Raw genomic sequence first — 12,500 nt, forward strand, 5'->3', positions numbered from 1 at the left:
TTCAATTTATTTATCTATCTGTCCAACTAACTTATCACTAGCTGGTGATCTGGCAGTTAAAATACAACAGATGGACCCAACGACAATACCTCCCAGACATCAAAAGAGACCTTTTGACCCAAGTCATTGTACCTTTCAACAAAACATTGTTTCTTCAATAATTTGAATTATTGTTCTAACTTAAACCAGAAAACGACCCTGTATTGCTTTTTCTGCCAACTCGAGAATCTCATTATCATATTTATTTATTTCCCATCGAAATATTCACTATTTCTTCTCTCATTGAAATATTTACTCTTTTCTGTGGACAGGAATCTCATAAACATCTGTTTTTCCTCTTCCATCTTCTCTTCCTCTATTTGAAAAGCAAGATCATCTGGTGTCGCCAGGGATCTCGTCATAACTATAACGTGGCCGTTTTTAAGTCCTATTTAAACAAGATCTTGCTAAACTGTCTTCTAAAATCATCAACTTCCACCCAATTTCCAATATTAATATTCCTCATAGTGCTATATCATCGGCTACCCAATCCTTTGAGTGGTTTTTGAGCCTTGATACTTAATGAATCGGTAATAAATAAATATGTATAATAGGATAAATAATTTGATGTTAAAACATACGTTATTGCGTACATATAGTTTTAAAAAGATGAGGTTGTCCGATTGTCGACGAGGTCATTAAATAAAATTAATTTTCAAAATTTCATCTGATGCACTGTTAGGTTGAACGTGAAGCTCGAACCATAATACACTTTTTGATCGTTGATTTAGAGGGAGATTGCATCTATGTTCTCAAAAGCTAATACTATAATACCGTGATATCAGCGTTCGCGCCGGATGGTCATGAAATGGCAATATGTTACAATTTCCTAGAAGGTTTTGGAAATAAATTTGTACACTGTACTATCGGACTACGTTACAGAAGCGGCACGGTTTCAAACGGCTTCATCGCAAAGAAGAAGTTTCATGAGAGCATAAATATTTCACAATCGGTCCGCAGTCGCATGAATACGTCTGTGGAAATGACGACGTTAGGTTTCTGAAGATCGACGCGCTACTATTGCTAAATGGCCTGCAATTTATAAATGGTCACCCATTTAGTACTGACCAAGTTCGATATTGCTTAACTTCTGTGATCCAACCAGAATCGGTATGCCAACTTGATTATGCCTTCTATACCGTAGCTTCACTGGCTTTACACGGTTTACTGAACAATGCAGATATATCGTTATATTTTTTTACATATAATCGTTTGCTAGGTTTTACAAGTATAATCTAAATGAATGAATACAAAAATTGCTTTTTAATTATGAAGCATATCTTACTAGCAAACTTATTCATGAAGCGTATCTTACTAGCAAACTTAACTATGAAGCATATCTTACTAGCAAACTTATTTATGAAGCACATCTTACTAGCAAACTTATTTATGAAGCATATATTACAAGCATATTAATTTATGAAGCACCTCTTACTAGCAAACTTATCTATGAAGCATATCTTACTAGCAAACTTATTTATGAGGCATATCTTACTAGCAAACTTATTTATGAAGCATGTCTTACTAGCAAACTTATTTATGAAGCATATCTTACTAGCAAACTTATCTATGAAGCGTATCTTACTAGCAAACTTAACTATGAAGCATATCTTACTAGCAAACTTATTTATGAAGCACATCTTGCTAGCAAACTTATTTATGAAGCATACTTTACTAGCAAACTTATTTATGAAGTATATCTTACTAGCAAACTTATTTATGAAGCATATCTTACTAGCAAACTTATCTATGAAGCATATCTTACAAGCAAATTTATTTATGAAGCACATCTTACTAGCAAACTTATCTATGAAGCATATCTTACTAGCAAACTTATTTATGAAGCATATCTTACTAGCAAATTTATTTATGAAGCATATCTTACTAGCAAATTTATTTATGAAGCATATCTTACTAGCAAATTTATTTATGAAGCATATCTTACTAGCAAACTTATTTATGAAGCATATCTTACTAGCAAATTTATTTATGAAGCATATCTTACAAGCAAACTTAATTATGAAGCATATCTTACTAGCAAACTTATTTATGAAGCATATCTTACTAGCAAACTTATCTATGAAGTATATCTTACTAGCCAACTTATTTATGAAGCATATCTTACAAGCAAACTAATTTATGAAGCACATCTTACTAGCAAACTTATCTATGAAGCATATCCTACTAGCAAACTTATTTATGAAGCATATCTTACTAGCAACCTTATTTATGAAGCATATCTTACTAGCAAACTTATCTATGAAGCATATCTTACTATCAAACTTATCCATGAAGCATATCCTACTAGCAAACTTATTTATGAAGCATATCTTACTAGCAAACTTATTTATGAAGCATATCTTACTAGCAAACTTGTTCACTGTTATTTAAATCAGGAATACAACATAGTATTTTAAATACTGTACACATAGCAGAGATTTAAGACCCAAACACGACTATTTTTATACCTAATTTGTATGCATATTTTTTTACACAGCTTAAAAAATAAATATTTGTTGCTATTTATTTTGAATTTTATTGTAATCTTTTAGTATATGTTTCCCCCAAAGTATTGTATAATAACACGATATAATGTTGTTGAGATTAACACTTATTCATTAACGTGATATATTAAACAAAAAAGTGAACATGTACGCACCCCCCTGACTGCACAGTGAACGAGGCATAAAAAATGATTAAGTTCAGTATCTGACACCCCACCCCAATTAGCCCCAAAAGTCCCCTGGAGACGTCAAAACTGGTGAAAATGAACAAACGGTGCAGTTTTAGGCCTTAACATATCCAAGTTTGAGTTCTGCACCATGCAAAAAAAGAAATGATTAAGTCCATCATTTGCGCCCCCCCCAATTTAGCAGCAAAAGTTCCCAAGCCTTAACAAATTTAAATTTGAGTTCAGCACAACGCAAAACTGCTAAATAGACACACAGAGAAAAATTTGGACAAATATAATAAAATATTCCCGAAAATGGAATTTTTCTATTAGCCCTAAAAGAAGCCCCGGGGAACACCCAAGAGTTATCGCAAAGTATAGACAAACAAAATTATATAGAAATCAGGTAGTTACAACTTTGCAGAAAGTTTTATAAAAATCAAAGACATCAATGTTTTTTAATAAGCATAAAAGTGTCAATTCTGGCCATTTTAACCCAAACGGCACCCCTAGGAGGGTGCAACCGGAGTTTTCCCGGAAATGCGTTCTGGTACTTTTTACTCCTATCATGTTTAATGTTTATGCAAAATTTCAAAAAAATTCTAAGGCGTAGTTATTGAGAGAAATGCGGACAAACGAATGGACGAACGTACAAAAGTGAATTTACAGGTCCACCCTCCTTTTGTCAGAAGATCCTCACCCCCAAATTTTGTTAAACGTTAAATCACCAAAACTTTCTTGAAACATTATATCTCTTAACTTTTCAAGAGAAATAATTTAAATAAAAAATATTTAATGAAAAATGTTCCAATGATGCAGAAAACTAATAAGAGTTTACATAGAAATCTTCCCTTCATCTTTGTTTGTGTCTCTCGCTTTCTTTTTCTTTTTCTCCATATCCCCCCCCCCTCTTAACGTTCGGATCTTATGAACGCTCTCAATTCTTGTTTTTATTTCCATTTTTTTGTTGTTACAAATACTGTAAAACCAGTTTTGTTTAAGAAAACACACTAGTGAAATCTGTTTGATTTTTAATAGTAAAAAATATTTTCAAGAACGAATATATGTTATTAAAATGCGACGTGGCATTCTTAAAATTGTCCGTCTATTCAGACTTATTGAATTAAAATACGTGCTGGGATTGAGTTAAAAATCTATTACCACTAACATTTATAATTAACTGAACAATTCAGTCTTTTCACGACCGTTTATACATTTATCTCTCTGCCGATTCAACCACTTAATCTCTAATATTTCTTTATGTCTAATTTCACCACTGTCGTTCAATTGGTTTCGTTTGGTTCACAGAATATCAACCATCTATAGGTTATTTAATTCCGTAGAGAGTTATCATATGTAGGTTGTAATTTTAGAGACGGCGAACTTTAAATTTATAGATAAATTCTTTTAATTACAGATTTGGTAACTATCGAATATTTTGTTCCGTTAGGATAAGAAAATCATCATAAAGAGAGTGATACCTAAGCAGCATTTGCAAATTGCAAAGGATACGATCAATTTACTGAGAGGAATATTTGATAGACGAATAATTTCACGACATAGACCTGTCAACTTGTCAGCTAATATGTGCAATTTAACACCATTAGATTGTTTTATTTGGAGAAATGTAAAGTTACGTGTCTACACTGATAAACCAGACACAATAAACAACTCAGAAGACAAAATTGGATGCGTTAGTGACAAAATACAAACTAATTTAAGGCTGTGAAAATTGGACCTCTTGATTACGCTATATACCCACGAACCGCGGGGTCATATGCCCGAAACTGTATTTAACTTAGAAATGCCAAAAATTAATCTTTAGAATAAACCACATATTTGATTAATAAGAATATATCTCTGTGATTTAGGTTAATTAAAATTTTGCTGCCTGTAAATAAAAACACCTTTTATAATCTTATGAGCAGGATAATTATTTATATTCCAAGAACATACTGCCTCCAGAAATACGCTGCTTTGGTTATAATTCATTACTCTTAGAAAATACTAGCATGAGTACCGGCGTTGCTCGAATGTTTGGAGGTGTGTGCTGAGTGAAAAAAAAGTGGTTGTAGGCAGGCAAGCTCGAAGCTGTACCGCTAAAGAGGAATTAACCGTGAAAAAAAGTGACGTCTTTCCCGTAGCATCCATCGCCAAATCAGAAGTGGCGAATATTTAAACTAAGGCTAGTCAATCGAAAAGAGGTGATGACTTTCGAAAATATCGGCGAAAAAAGCAACCCATCCTTGTGAAATGTGCCCAGTTGAGGGTGAAGGAATAATTGTTTTTAGTCAATTATTCGATATTTTTCGTCCGATAGAGCGAGGCTCAAAACGATACCGATCTCGTGAAAATCCGCCGCCGCTGTTGAAAACGTTAGGCATACATACATACATACATACATACATACATACATACATAGGAGATGTATATTATAGAAGATTCCATGTTTTTTTGGAAAACGTTTCTAGAAACCTTCACTCTTACGAAAGATTACTATTAAAAAGGAATATTTTAGAATTACGATCATCACTCTAAAAGTAAAATCCAATATCATATTCATCCTAGAAAATATAAAAGATGGAAGGAAAAGTCACACTTTCAGTGCAAAAATTAATTTTAGAAAACATTACATTTAGTATCAATTTATGTGAAAATAAAACCAAATAATAAAGTTTTAAGTATTTGAAGAATCGAATGAAATTATACGATTGAAGATGAACTTAAGCGTTGTGTGACCAGCCGATGCATCCTATCTGGTTTCCTATTTAGTCCAAGTAAGGGGGAAGTGGAAGAATAGCTCAGTCACTAGAATCCAGCCTTAAAGTATCACGGGTCGTTACACACTGTCCACAGGTGGGCCTGTTTCCAAGGGTGCGCTTAAGTTATCTAATTAAGAAAATTCCCTGAATTCCAATTTTCTTTCTATATCTTATGCATAAGTTTTAAAGCGTAAATATGCAGAACCAAAAATCAGTTAATGAAATTTTACAATCAGATTTGGAATACTGTTTACGAATTTGATTTATAAAATCAAGACATAAATCTTGATTTTTATCTAAGAGTGCATAAAGAAGTGTAAAACAGTTTTATGCGGCGAATTTGTAAGTAATGAATGTTTCGAACTTGTTTTGGAAACATCTTTATGTATACAGTTGTTCGTAGTCATTTCAAAATACACCTTTTTCTTCATTAAATTCAAAACGCTTTCCTTGTGAAATTTTATCTCCCTTCAAATTAAATCTAGATAAAAAAATTTAAAAAAAAACACTGGCTCTAAAATTGTACTCTTCATTTTTTTTTTAATCATTTTTTCATGCGAAAAGATAATTGGTTACTTCCTCTTTGTATATTCAAAATAATATTAGAAAATATTAAAGCATGTTATTTTCTTTTTTACTGTCCACCACTAGGTTTCTCATTAAAAGATTACACATAAAACATATGAACTAAGAAATTTAATAGCAGAATTCCACCGAATTGCATTGAGGTTATACATGTTCAGTAATACTACTAATAAAATGAATTAATCCTTTATTCTGCCATATTTATAACTGCTGGCCAAACGATTTTGTACCTGTTGATTATGGTGGCGGATTCATCTGAAAAAGACATTAAGTTAAATTACAAGATTCAACTTAAAGATCCTGGGTCTCCAAAACAGGGAGGCACTAACTAAATTAACTTCCATTGTCACTGATAAATTTGCTGAAATTAAGTGAAACACAACTAGAGTCAATAAATAAAGAATTTGAGTAAGTCAGTTAAGAAAACTATAAACAGTGGAAATAATATTTATATGTATTTGAAATAAGCATCGCCGTTCTACCTTACAAGCCCATTTCTTTATGATGATAACTTGTTTTATGCTGGAAGGAAATTTAAATAAGAATTTAAAACAACCGATTCAAATTTTCAGAAGTAACATTTATTTTATTTTCGCACTTTCATCAACATATCAGGCGTCAAGGGAGTAGTACGACATTTACTATGATAAGACAAAATGTATTTCGAATCATTGATTTTAGCATATATATATATATTTATATGTATATATATATATATATATTTATATGTATATATATATAAATATATATATGTATATATATAAATATATGTATGCATATATATATAAATATATAAATATATATATATGTATATATATAAATATATATATATGCATATATATATAAATATATAAATATATATATGTATATATATAAATATATATATGCATATATATAAATATATATATGTATATATATATAAATATATATATGCATATATATATATATAAATATATATATATATATATATGCATATATATGCATATATATATATATATATATATATATATATATATATATATATATATATTAGTTTTGGGACAATTAATTTGAATCAGGTACCGGAAAAGTCGGAAGTTCTTGAGGTATCGAAATCGGAACAATTGTTGCTTATTTTCCGATGAGAGAAACAATTCTTTAATTGTTTAATTTTTGTCTGCAGTTAAAACTTAATCTTTCATTTCAAGTACTAATAATACAATGACAAATATTTATAGAGTTTAAGCTACTAGTAAAACTAAAATATGTAGATCGCCACCACACCTGCATTTTTAGTTTTCAAAAAATATATGCACATATTACATGAATATTTACAGTTAATTCAACTTTTATTCAAATATACAACGCCATAGTTTAATATTTAGAGCTCTGAAAATAATCGGAATTGGAATCAGTAATAGCATCAGAATCGAGAGTTTAAAACAGAATCACTAATTTTATCAGAATCGAGAAAATATTGAAATCGTCCCATCACTATATATATATATATATATATATATATATATATATATATATATATATATATATATATATATACGTGTGTGTGTGTGTGTGTGTCTTTAGAATAAATTCTGCCGTCGATTTCGACGTTTGAGTTTCACGCAAAAATTAAGACGTCTGAAATCTACACTGACGGATTGTTTATATCGGTAAAGGCTTGCATAGAAACATCATATTTTAGAAATAACTGCTAATCTGAGTCGGTGCAAATAAATGTCCCCGACAGAGCAGAAGGTCGATCTCCGGTTCTGTATAAAAGTTTTCCTTCTCTTAGATGCATGTCTTAACGAAGACTTAGAGTGCGTCCCTCACAGTAGTTTTAACTCGCCACCAAATACAAACGTAGAAATTCCCTTGTCCCGGTGCAGTAAATAAAGCGCCTAGTATTCCGAAATTACCACTGGCCAGGTACATATTTTTTATTTTCGGCGATCTATACGGCATAAGATTTATATATATATATATATATATATATATATATATATATATATATATATATATATATATATAATTGTGAGACATACTATAAATCCATTGATGCTGGATAGTTTTACTTTTAAACAAAAAGTAGATTGTCTTGATTTAGAGAGATTTCGATCCCATGAAGAGGGCGGTCCACGTCGACTGCAGGCATGCTTGTGGTTGACGAACCCGATGCGGGATAAGCAGGTTTGGCCGCATCGGCTGCAGTAAAAAATAACGTCAGGTACGGCTGCTGAGACTTCATCCTGCAGCGTTTCTCCCGCAGAAGTGACGGCCTGGTGGATAGTGCGTCTCCAGGTGTCACGGTCAGCAGCGAGAGTAGACCAATAGTGGTGGTCAATGTGGCAGTCACCGAGGGACTTCTTCATAGTCTTTATATCGTTTCCTCGGTGCACCTCTGTTACGGCGGCCAATGGAGAATTCGCCATAAAGGGCTGTTTTGGGTAGGCGATGATTCTCAATTCTGGAGACGTGCCCGGCCCAGCACAGCTGCAATTTCAACAACATGACCTCATTGCTGGTGATCACCTATTCGATGACCTCAAAAAATTGGTGATAAAGTTACTCCAGTGAACGTTGAGAGTAGTGCAGAGACATCGCTAATGGAAACGCTCGAGGGGTCATAGTTGGTGACGGTAGATTGTCTACGACTCAGACCCGTTCAGGAGGATGGACAGGCTCCGAAAACACTGATTTTTGCACTCTTCTTCAAGTGCTTGTTTTTCCAGATACTGTTGTACAGTCTGCCAAACCCGCCGTTTACCTTGGCCAGTCTGTTGTCGATTTCCCTTTCGAGCTTGGTATCTGATGTGATGGTACACCCCAGGTAGGTAAACTGGTGAACGGTTTCGCCAATGATGATATGGGGGAGCGGTACTCTATCCGAGGAGCGGGCTAGTGGAGGACTTTTGTCTTTTCAAGCTGACCTTGAGTCCGAAGAGCTGGGCATTTATTAATGTATTGCGATTGTTCATATACTTCCGTCGTATGGTTAGTCAGTTAATATTGGAAAAAGATACAAACATTATTTGTATAAGAATACTCTTATTGAAGCTATGAAGGCGACATAAGAAATCATTGTCTTCAGCACTATCTTTCAAATTTTGGACGAAGTAACATAATTTTCAAACGCCATGATTGTTCTGTTCGGCATAGAAAATGTGCTTCGAAACAGCACGGTTGAAAATTCGGAAATGCATTTTCCTCCCGTATTCATGCATTGTGTGACAGTTTAAAATATGGCACTTGAAATATCTTTGTGATACAATGACTATTATGACGATCAATCACACGTGTCATCTTGTGTATTCCCAGAAGGCATAGAAATTTATTAAATGGTTGATTGAAAATACATCTTAATGTACTTTAATTATGGATTGGAAATATTTGCTGTCAATCAGATCATGGGAACACCAGTTGTGTTTTAGCAATAGTGATTATTTACAATGACTTGCGTGATAACTCCTAGTACCAAATAGTAGGTGTCAGAAGTCACTAATTATTTTACCACTCATTTTCATATATGCTGAAATTAATAAACGTCTATATATGTTTTGAGTATGTCTAGATCCAGTTAGAAACCCATCGCCAGACCATAATTCATTCTAGACCAGCAAAGTACAGGATGATGATATGACACATTTGTTGCTAAACAAATTAATAAAAAATTAATAAAAAAGTTATATATATTTTTTAAATGTACGCAGAATGCCATTTTACTTTACCCAGTCTAAAATATTAAATCTGCCAAATGTTTTCCATCATTGTTAACACATGATTGTAGACGTTGGCGAAAGTGTTGAATAACCCAATGGATGATTTCGGGTGGTATAGCAGCAATTTCAGAACGAATAGCTGGTTTTAATTCTTCAAGATTTCGAGAGAAATGGCTTCAAATATGCCTAATAGAAAATATCGCAGGGGTTTAAATCAGACAATCTTTCGGGCCAAACAATATCACCACGCAAAGAAATCAAATTCAGAAGGGTATTCTAAAATAAAAAACAATGCAAAAATACAAATATAAATGAATTTGGACCTAATTAGAATAAAATGGCTGTCAACGTACATTAATTTAATTAATTTAATTGTTAATTATTTTCTTTTGACCTACAAATGTGTCAGATCACTTTGGAACACCCTGTATAATAGACAGTAATAGTCTTCGATAAAGCTGATCTTAATTTCACTCCGGAATTACTAGAATATAATAAAATATCTAGTTTATATTGTTTCGATTTCTTGAAAAAAACTTTAACATCGAATTTTTTTTGAAGAATTAGTTCTTATATTGTCATTTATGTGATGCTTTTAAGTGTAGAAATGTTTGACTACTTATCCGTAAAAACGCCATTAGTGTACTCTCTACACAAAACGTAGACATAATTACCGTCTCCAATTGACAATTGGAGAGATCCGCTATCACCAACATGCGTCGTTATGGCTCGATAAGGAAAAAATAACACTATCTATAACTCATTGAATAAGGCCGATGTCTTCCATAATATCTGATTTTTATTGTTTCATCTATTGAAATCATTTCTTTTAGCATCGAGCTAGAATTTATAAATGGTTTCTTAGATTTATCGCGTTAGTATCCATTTGCTAGTATCAATTCACATGTACAACAACTAAGTTATTTTAAGTTTCTAAAATAAAATATGAGAAAAAAGTCACGCCTTAAATGTAGATTGCGCATTGTACGCAAATAAATACGGGGATTGTGAACTTGTGGAATCGATTTGAGGGCGCCAAAATACGAGTAGTAAACGCATCTAAATACGATCTCTTTACTGATAGAATCAGAATGGAAAATTTCAGTTCATTTCAGAACCTTGCTCCTATTCACAATATAAAGAAAAAAAAATCCAATGAACCATTTTTATGCGGCCTCACACGGTTGGACTGTCTGTCACACTTCAGTTTGAAATAGTATTTTCATTGCCTAACTAGCACATTGAACAGGCGCATCATTTTATATTTGGTCTAGCTTCGCAAGAAGCGATGTCTGTCCGTCGTTTTTTTTTTACGTTAGAACTTCATTGATTTGTAAGGTTTAAGACTGAAATCGATTTTTTTATGGTTTCATAGCTATAGATAGCAATTCCACAGCTTTCGGCGGAGGATTTTTATCCGCGGCTCTTAAAATCAACAGTAATGATCCGGAGCCTGTTGATTTTGTGGTGTGAGTAACATTCTGTGCAGTGCCAGGAGGTCCACTCTCCCAGGCTTTGCCTTCTCTCTTTGAGAAGGGGTTTAGTTTATTGCTAATCGCCTGAGGGGCTCTCACCGAGGAATTCTGACAGTGATGCACAGGCTCGTTTTACAGGTCAAATTTTCCCCTCCTGGGTGGGGGGAGGCGCTGACTCCTCTATCCCACATTCCGAACCTGGTGTCACAGTTCTTGCAGATGGAGAGAACTAAAAAAACATTTCTATATTTGCTTTTTACTCACGTTCAGGCCTAGCAAGACCTATCGCCTTTAGACGTGGGGGGGGGCTAGTATTTGGGATCATGCCCAGGAAGGATTAACAAAATGTTGGCTTATATTACATTCGAACTTCTGCATATCAGTACAGTGTCAGATAGCAACAAGGGAATTTTAAAGTCTAGCTGTCTGATGGAAGAGACTTTTAGAGTAGAAAGTTTTCTAACATTTAGTAAAGGGGTGAGATTTTGTTCGTTTTTAACGCTTCATTGTTAAATAGCGTTTTCGTTGATCTCTCACACTTAAATTTGAATTAGAATGTTTATCTGTCACGTTAATTAGGATGTCACGTCATATGTCACAGCCAGATATGAACTAGCATGTTCGTTTATCTGTCACGCTTATATATTACACATCACTTATTATCTGGGTAACTCAGTTTCAAATTAAATTCTCATGGGTAATCAAACAAATTTACAGGACGCATATTAATTTATATGCACCAAAGCATATCCATAAGAATCTTTGTTAACCAATCAACCTGTCACGCTTCTATTTAAAATAGCATTTGTAGATGCATCCATCGATCTCAGTAGAAGGCCTTATCAGTTTGTTACGTTTAAATTGGAAGCAGAATGTGTAGATGTGTCTGCCCATTTGTTAGTTGTTCAGGGTTTCAGTTGGAAATATACTTTTTGATTTCTACACGGGACTTTGGTTTTTCGTAATTCTGTCACGCTTACGTTTGAAATTTAATTTTATAACGCGTAAACGTGTCTCTATGCGCGTGAAATACCATTGTACATGCTAGAGGAACAGGCGTAATAGCCGCATCTTAGGAATAGGCGCTGTTGTTTTGTGTGTGAGGAATTAGATAATCTCTTCGCCAATGAAAACTACGGCAGAAGATAAGAAATTCGAATGATTATGTGGAATCGTATAGGGGAAACCGTTATCAGCTGATTTGATCTTTTTTTTTGCAGAAGATGAAAGGAAAACAATTCTCACGATAAGCGAGACAATCACAGAATCA

The sequence above is a fragment of the Euprymna scolopes genome, chromosome 13 (genome assembly GCF_053919585.1).
Source record: "Euprymna scolopes isolate OS-2025 chromosome 13, ASM5391958v1, whole genome shotgun sequence".
NCBI lineage: Eukaryota > Metazoa > Mollusca > Cephalopoda > Sepiida > Sepiolidae > Euprymna > Euprymna scolopes.